Raw genomic sequence first — 8091 nt, forward strand, 5'->3', positions numbered from 1 at the left:
TTAAAAACGGTGAATGGCGCAACAAAATCTGCGGACGTATTCTAAGCATAGTTTCTAAACGAAGTACTCTGACGGATGTGTGTGAAAAAGGGCAACAGTAAAATTATGCTCACGACTCATCCAAAGAAAACGCACTTTTAAACAAGACCCCTAAACTGAACACCGAGTTTCGGAAGAAAGATGGTTTCTGGACGAAGCTTTCTCCAATACAACACCAAAGTCCACAATTCAATAAACTGGAGTCCTAATCGACAACAAGGCTGAGCTAACCAAATGTGATGTTATTATTTTGTATGTATGGATTGTGATTACGTTGTCTGAATAGGCTGATTCGGTTGGCTCAGTTTTGTCGTTGGTTTGGGTTTTTCCCATTGGTTAGGCGTGTGGCGTGATGAATGCAGCATCTGTGCGCCTATTGGAGAATGGTTTGATCATCCCCGCCGTAAAGATCGTTTCCCCGAAGTCCGGTGTCGATCAGGAACCCAATCGCCCGGGCTCCGGTTGATTTGGCAGGAGGCTGGCAGGGCGATGGTGTTGAAGTTCTTGGAGACGGCGGTCGAATTGACGAACTCGAGGCGTTGAGGTTGATTAAATAAACGGAAGTTTATATACAGCTATTTACAGTAGGAAAACTGGGTACATGAGTAATGAAAAGAAAAACTTCAAACTGCAGCTAGACGCTAGCTCCGAGTGCGCACAAATCACTCGAGCTTCTCAGCTTCGTCTAACTCTCCTATTCTCGGAGCGTACACAAACCGTTCGAGAAACAACGGCCGAGACCCTGTCTCGCCGCAAGATCCGTCTAGTTGCCCGGTGCGGCGCTGCGCCCTAAACCTCCGACGCGATCTTAACCTCGACTAGGGGGCTCCCAAATCCCAACCTAGCTTTAACGGTCGAGACTCATTGTCCCGCCGGGAACTGCCAGCTCAGCGCTCAGACAAGAATGATTTCAAACGGCCAAGTTCGGCCTTATAAAACCTCGAGATCACACTCTCTCGGGAACGCCCCTGTAGCGGTCGTACGCGTATGAGAGTGCCCAAATTCGCGTAGGCAGCTGTCACTCAGCACGCCACGGAATATTCATTGAGGCGCCGCTACCTTCGGGTCAACGGCACGCCCGCAGCCGAGCAGGTTCGTGGGACCCCGCGGGTGAAAGCGAAAGACGGCGACAGTGCGTCATGCTGACCAGTGCGCGACACAATGGAGACTCGTGCGGGACTCATCCCGACGCCGGTAATCCCACCACCCCCGCGCGTCAGGCAGACGTTCCCGGAATCCGGCGGGAACGTCTGCTTTCTGCTTTCTCAATGGGGGATTATCCTTGAGGTATGCGGTGGACGAGACGATCCGTCTCCCGTTCGCGCCGTGACGAATTAATGGTGGTTGCAGCGCAGTGTTGGCAGTGCTACGTCGCCAGACAGAGCGGCGGGTTCCCACGCGCAGCCCGGGCGCCCGGCCGCTGATCTCATAAGTGGGCCTTACACCCGCTCAACCCTTTGATGATAAACGGCATTTCCGTGTAGCCATTCCATGGTTCATGCTGTGTGGTATTAACGTGCCCTTTCTTGAAACCCGCTGTGTACTGTTGTCTTTTCTGCAGTAAAGTTGGCTTATCTGCAGCGCGTTTCTGTGACACCGCCACAAATGAAGAATCACTTTAAATGACCACTGCGCGAAGTTTATATTGGTTGTACGTTTTATTTCAGGTCCTGTCTGTATCAAATGTGTGCACTTATAGGTCCAGTAGTGTGAACGAATAAGTAACTCTCGAACACAGGATATGTATCATCCTCATCTACAACCAGGAGGTATATGTAGGACTGGCCCCGAAAAACAAGAGAACATTGAGGCAACCCCCTACGACCCATGCCAGATGTCAGCACCGTTGATTACAGCTCTGGCAGATGTCTTTTTCTGCCTCTACTGGGGCCGCATTGCAGCCGAGACGTCGCCTCTACCGTGGGCCATAGAGCCACTTTGAACCCTTACGATGCTGACTCTAACGTCGTGGTATACGAAAGAAATGGGTGAAAACAATATTGTCTATTAATATTTGAAACGAACATATGAGGTATATTTCTTCGACTTCTTTGTGCGCGGGCGCGCGGGCGTGTTTGCATATGTGTGTGTGTGTGTGTGTGAGTGTGTGTGCGTGCGTGCGTGCGTGTGCGAGACAGAGAGAGAGAGAGAGAGAGAGAGAGAGAGAGAGGAGAGATATCTTTATTTTTCCTTCTAAGGCTTCTGCACCGCTGGGGTGGAGCTTCTGCGACCATCCGTCCCCGAGCACTCCCTAAGCATGTTTGAGGAGGGCATCGCAGTACTGTTCTTCGGTCAATCTTAATGAGGAGGTAGCCAAGTGTCCGGCTGAGGATGAGTACGGGCCGAGGATTTTCGTGCTCTTGCGGACACTGAGTTTGAGATGTTTTAGGGGTCCTCGGTGAGTCGAGCCACTCCGCCCAAGTGCCAGGAAAATGGGAAAAGCAGTCGATGTATGTGTGCCCTGTCTGTATAATTCTGCACAGATCCACATGTACACTGCTGATCGTCACGACACCCGTGCTTGTTACCATGGGAAGCCAGTGTGCACAGGTTTATTTTCTATGTAGTGGACGATGTGAGCACACCTTCGCAAGCTCGGCGGCTGCAACTCCTCTTCGATCGGGGCCCAGAAAAGGGGGGGGTACAGTGTTTTCTTGATGTGTGTGTGTAGATCAACCAACTTGTTGTGCCTGGCTTTCCTTCCTTCTACGCGGCTGATGTGGTGGTCTAATTGTTCAAGGACGCGATTGGAGGCTCTGACTTGCGGAAGAGAGTTTCGCGCTTGAGATGGTAAGCCTCCACATTTCCAGTCCTGATATCCAGTGATGACCTGGGATCCGCCAGAGTTCGACCGAAATCTCTGAATCGGAAGTTAGATTGCTTCGAGAATGTCGCGTATGTGCGTGGCTATTTTGTTGCGTCAAAAGAGACGGACCACGTCCTGGCTCTGTTTCCGTATTAGCACTGGTAAAAAAGGCCCGCAAAATTCAGAAATAAGGCAATATTGCACCTTTTAACACGTTTTTCATCTCTTTTTTTCGTAAACAGCAAACAATGTGGTCTCGGGCGGTTGGTCTCCTCGTCTACGTTGCTCTCATGATTGGTGAGACATTCAAAGTTATCATGCGATCGCGGTCGTGTTCCTGCTGTGTTTGTTTCTGTAAAGGCTTCTTGTGCTAGTTATTTATTCGTGACCATTTATTTTAAAAGCGGATTCTTTCCGTATCTCAGTCAGTGAAAAAGGTACCCAGTTTGCATCATGTAGAGGTAAAGGAAAAAAACAGCACAACCAAGAAGGTATTCCCCATAATTCGGTGGAAAGAACCGCGGTAGTTTGCCTGTGTGTCCACAAAAAACTATATCGCTGCATCTTGAACCGCGCAAGAACAGCGCGGGCTAATCTAGTACTCTTTCCTAATCTTGTAAACCTTGAAGACCTCGGCGCGGTATATTTATCCGCCTCATCTGTGTACTACGATTTATGTACAGGGTGGGAACCTCACGTAAACAAAAACGCGATATTCAAATCTTGAGCAGCAGCTCACTAAGGGTTTTAGTATAATCAGTACAATAAATTAACAAATATGACATATCTAATCGGCTGAGCATAATATGCCGAAGTTTTTCAAATATATTGGTTATTTGATATCCTCGGCGGTTGTAGCCATCGCGAAAATTAATTCTGTGAGCGCCAATTTTGGATTTTATTTTTCACCTGAGAAGGCTTTTAATATCTTTCTCTCTGACGCAACTGAGCATCGCAACGTGTATAGCAATTCACAGTCACGCCAATCCCTTCCCACCACGCTTTTTCCGAAACTGTGCCGACATCCTTTACTGCTGCAGAAAATCGCAGCATACCTATCCTTCTCCCCATATTGGGCTCTCCGTTTCCTATAAGCTCGCCCATGGGGAAGACCAAACAGGCGTCTGCAAAAAACCAATTGACCCCATTTTACTCACATATATGCACTCCACTAACTCCTCTGAAATACTTCTTAATCTACCCAGCATATTGTCTGGCTATACCCACTCTAACGCCCTTCCTATATACTACTGTAGGCGCATGTTCGAGCTGTACAATATCCACTGCAAATATCATAAAGCCGTAATCCCAATGGTGAAGGATACCGCGACGGAGCGGGACCAAGTTTTGTGGAATGGCCACGAACCTCTCTCAACACTCTCCAACCACACTCTCTCTTTTTATTGGTGCATGAAGGTTTCACAACCACCACTAACCGTAAACAAATTTAATAAAATAAAAAAGGCTCATTTTGGGCTCCATGCTTTTCTTGAATCTGCCTATTTTTATTATATGTAGAGAAACTCAGATCACAGTTATTTGAAAGCGTTGAGCAATACTTCGAATTCAAAACAATACAAGTGCCTTGGTAGTTTTCCTCCTGTCATGTTACCAAAATTTTCAGTGCAATCAAGCTTGCATTGTGCCAAATAACAATGCCCACTGGTTGACATGCTTTTCCTATCATGCTGCAATAACTGATTGAGTTGACACCGTGGCCTGGAGAAGGTATGGAGCTCTTGAGATGGTTTACAATCTGCGTGGTCAAGAACATGAAATTGCTGTTCTAAGAATATTAATTACTTAACTGGGAATCTTAGACATATAAAAGAGATTTGGGTGTTCGCTTAATGGTTAAATTAGAGTTTAAATACACGCAATTTTTTCTCGTTACCTCTGTAACAAGAATAAGACGTGTGGTGCCCACGTAATTCTGCAATAATGTTCATTCATGAGAAATTTTCTCAGCTGTTCCGAATAGTGTTTTTGCTTCAACATAACTCATTTCTCTTTTTTCTCAGTGATCTTGATCGTGGCATCAACATAAGGTCTGTGGCTTCCCTGCCGACATAAGGTCTTCATGACCGCTCTAGATATGCCTGGAGCCACAATGAGATCTCTCACTCTTTTGTATAGGAGTCAACAATAAGCTGTTAGTACCAATATACAACGAAAACTGAAAGATCATGTAAATAAATGTCAGTGATGGCAAAACCCACAACATTCTGTACTGGTTGGGGTCTCTGGAAGTTTGTGCTGAAGAGGTTGTGGTACCGCGTTGCATTTTTTACTCCAGATGCACGGACTGTAATTCCTCGTGTATGGAGGGTAATTTGATTGACTGTAGTGTTTAAGGCGGTGATGCAACGCAGACGATGAGGCGCGCCGTAGTGGAGCGCTCCGGATAAATTTTGACCACCTGGGTATCTTTAACGTGCACCGGAATCTCGTACACACGGGCGTCTTTGCTTTTCGCCTCCACCAGAAAAGCAGCCTCCGGGGCCGGGAATCGAACTCGAGACCTCATGCTCAGCAGCGCAACGGCCTAACCACTGAGCCGCCGCGGCGGGTGTATGGACGGCACGAGGAATTACGCGAGAAAGGAGCAAAATGCGCGCTTATTGGTGCAGCTGTGGATGACATGAATCAATTTGGCAGGCTTTATGCAGTGCGGAGCAACTGGTTTGACAAGTCTTGGGGTTGGATAATAATCTCGCCGTTCCGAACCCATTAACATTGGTGAGGTATCTTAAAAGTAGAAATGCGGAAGCATTAAGGGCTCATTGAACGGAAAAGCCAACGTCCGGTATTCGTAGCAGTGACACCGCTCTTGAAAGGGTGAACAGCTCTGTGAGAAGAAACAACCCGAACCAGAATCAGTACTGGTTTTATTCCTCAAAGAAAAAATGAAACAAGCGCACACAAACGCACAAGACGAGGAGTAGCGAACCTGTACGCAAGCTTCGCGACGACCACGATGGTTTAAGTGGTGCTGGTGGTGCCAGAAGATATGGGTCATACGAACACAGGGGGATTGGCAAGGAAAGGGCCGCTCACCGAGAGAAACTATATACTACAAATTACGTCCACGAGTGCCGCCAATTGTCTTCTTCGCTGCCGCAACGACCTTTACTCCATCATCGTGACTATGTGTGAGGTTCCTTGATTTCTTTAGAATTTATATTCATTGGACTTCACCTCGCAGGTGCGTACGCTATGACGTGTCTTTCGCGTTCCGTGCAAGTGTTGCCACGATTACGGTGAACGCTGGAGTGGGGTTGCTAGGTCTGGCGATTTATCACCATACTGGCGACTTTTGTAGACTCGTGGCGACGAAGATTTCAGTCTGGTTACTTGGCCACATTCTGGCTCCTTGAGGCATTGGAGAAGCAGCGGAAGTGGTAGAAAACATAACGTACAGGAAACACCCATTCCAAGTCATGTATGTTGTTTGGAAGATTTACCTAAACCTGTGTGTTTTAATTTTTTCAAGACAGTAGTCAACCACAGCAAAGCAAACTGATAAAATTTGTCATACGGCTTTTTTCTTCGAAGAATTGCTGACTTTTTTCCGCAAAGGGAATCAAAAAGTACTAACTAGTATCGCCTTGCTGAATGTGGTGACTGTTTTGGCTGCTTTTAAACAAGCACTTCATGGTGCGACTTTTAGATGCGAAGCATCTCATGCTCGGGGCTGTGTCCCTCCCTCCCTCGTTGTCGTTGTTGTTGTCCACCGGCCGTACTCTACTGCGCATGCGCGTCTCTTCAGCTCCGTCAGCGTTGGGGGCTGAGGTCAGCACAGGTCGCTATAAAAAAGACATCCCCCTCGCGAGGGGCACGATCAAATGCACAGCATTTCCGAGGAGGTGCGCCGGCAAGTCGTATCTCTCGATCGCGGGACCCGTGTTGCCATCTTTTGGAGGCGCGGGACAACTTGTGGCGCTTTCGAAACAAACGAGAAATGAGTGAAGGATATAAGGCGCGTTCGGTAAATTGAAATCCGTGTCGGTTTCGTGGCTGGGTCGGTAGTGCGCCGGGCACCTTGCGTTCCGCCCGCGGCGTCATGGGTTCGAAACCGGGCGCCGGAAACTCTTATTTCTTTCATAGTGTAGTGGCCTGGCTGCGGACTACGACAAGGCGCGCCTGCGGACTACGACAAGACGCGCATGCGGACTACGACAAGACGCGCATGCGGACTACGACAAGGCACGCCAACGCCGCGTGACATTGTGAGTTACTAAAATGCTATGCATTAAAAAAAAAACTCCCATCTCCCCTCGCGGGAACTTCTGTGTAGATGCGGCGCATAGGGGGTTCACGGCACGTTTACATTGAAGGCAGCGTTGGACAGCGGAGGAACGGCGCTGGAACGATGGAGCGGAGCGGTGCAGGCACCGCGTTTTATAGCGCACATAACGGTGAGGGGACGGACCGGCGCCAGTGCGTCTACCGCGGCTATGACGCAACACAATCCAACACAATCCACTTTAATCCAACCCAATCCAAATCCAATCTAATCCAATCCAAGCCAAGGCAAGCCAAGGCAATTCAATCCAATCCAGTCCAATGTCCCTCGCGAAAGAGTGTTTGCTATCGCAGAGGAGACGGGGTGAGCGGCGGAGAGCGAAGCTGGCGGGGTGAGGAGAATGGGGGAGTGGTGGACGCCGACAACAACGAAGACGACGCCGATGCCGGATGCAGGGACAAGGCGGGTGAATGAGAGACGGGGCACCTAAAAACTCCCCCCTCCCCTCGCGGGGACCCCTATGTAGATCCGACGCATAGGGGGTTTACGTTGCAGCGTTGGACAGCGGAGGAACGGCGCTGGAACGATGGAGCGGAGCGGTGCAGGCACCGCGTTTTATAGCGCACATAACGGTGAGGGGACGGACCGGCGCCAGTGCGTCTACCGCGGCTATGACGCAACACAATCCAACACAATCCACTTTAATCCAACCCAATCCAAATCCAATCTAATCCAATCCAAGCCAAGCCAAGCCAAGGCAAGCCAAGGCAATTCAATCCAATCCAGTCCAATGTCCCTCGCGAAAGAGTGTTTGCTATCGCAGAGGAGACGGGGTGAGCGGCGGAGAGCGAAGCTGGCGGGGTGAGGAGAATGGGGGAGGGGTGGACGCCGACAACAACGAAGACGACGCCGATGCCGGATGCAGGGACAAGGCGGGTGAATGAGAGACGGGGCACCTAAAAACTCCCCCCTCCCCTCGCGGGGACCCCCATATAGATCC

General features: G+C 49.3%; 1 long non-coding RNA gene across 1 annotated transcript in view; it reads left to right on the plus strand.

The window, feature by feature from the left end:
- LOC144139598 (uncharacterized) overlaps nucleotides 1–5058 on the plus strand; it is an 11296-nt gene extending 6238 nt beyond the window's left edge. The window contains exons 2-3 of the long non-coding RNA XR_013316290.1: nucleotides 3088–3142; nucleotides 4867–5058. This is a non-coding gene — a long non-coding RNA (uncharacterized LOC144139598). The remainder of the gene's footprint in view (nucleotides 1–3087; nucleotides 3143–4866) is intronic.
- Nucleotides 5059–8091: the final 3033 nt, after the last annotated feature.

Source organism: Haemaphysalis longicornis, unplaced genomic scaffold (genome assembly GCF_048455015.1).
Source record: "Haemaphysalis longicornis isolate Haplotype H1 unplaced genomic scaffold, Haemaphysalis longicornis Haplotype H1 scaffold_5, whole genome shotgun sequence".
Classification (NCBI taxonomy): domain Eukaryota; kingdom Metazoa; phylum Arthropoda; class Arachnida; order Ixodida; family Ixodidae; genus Haemaphysalis; species Haemaphysalis longicornis.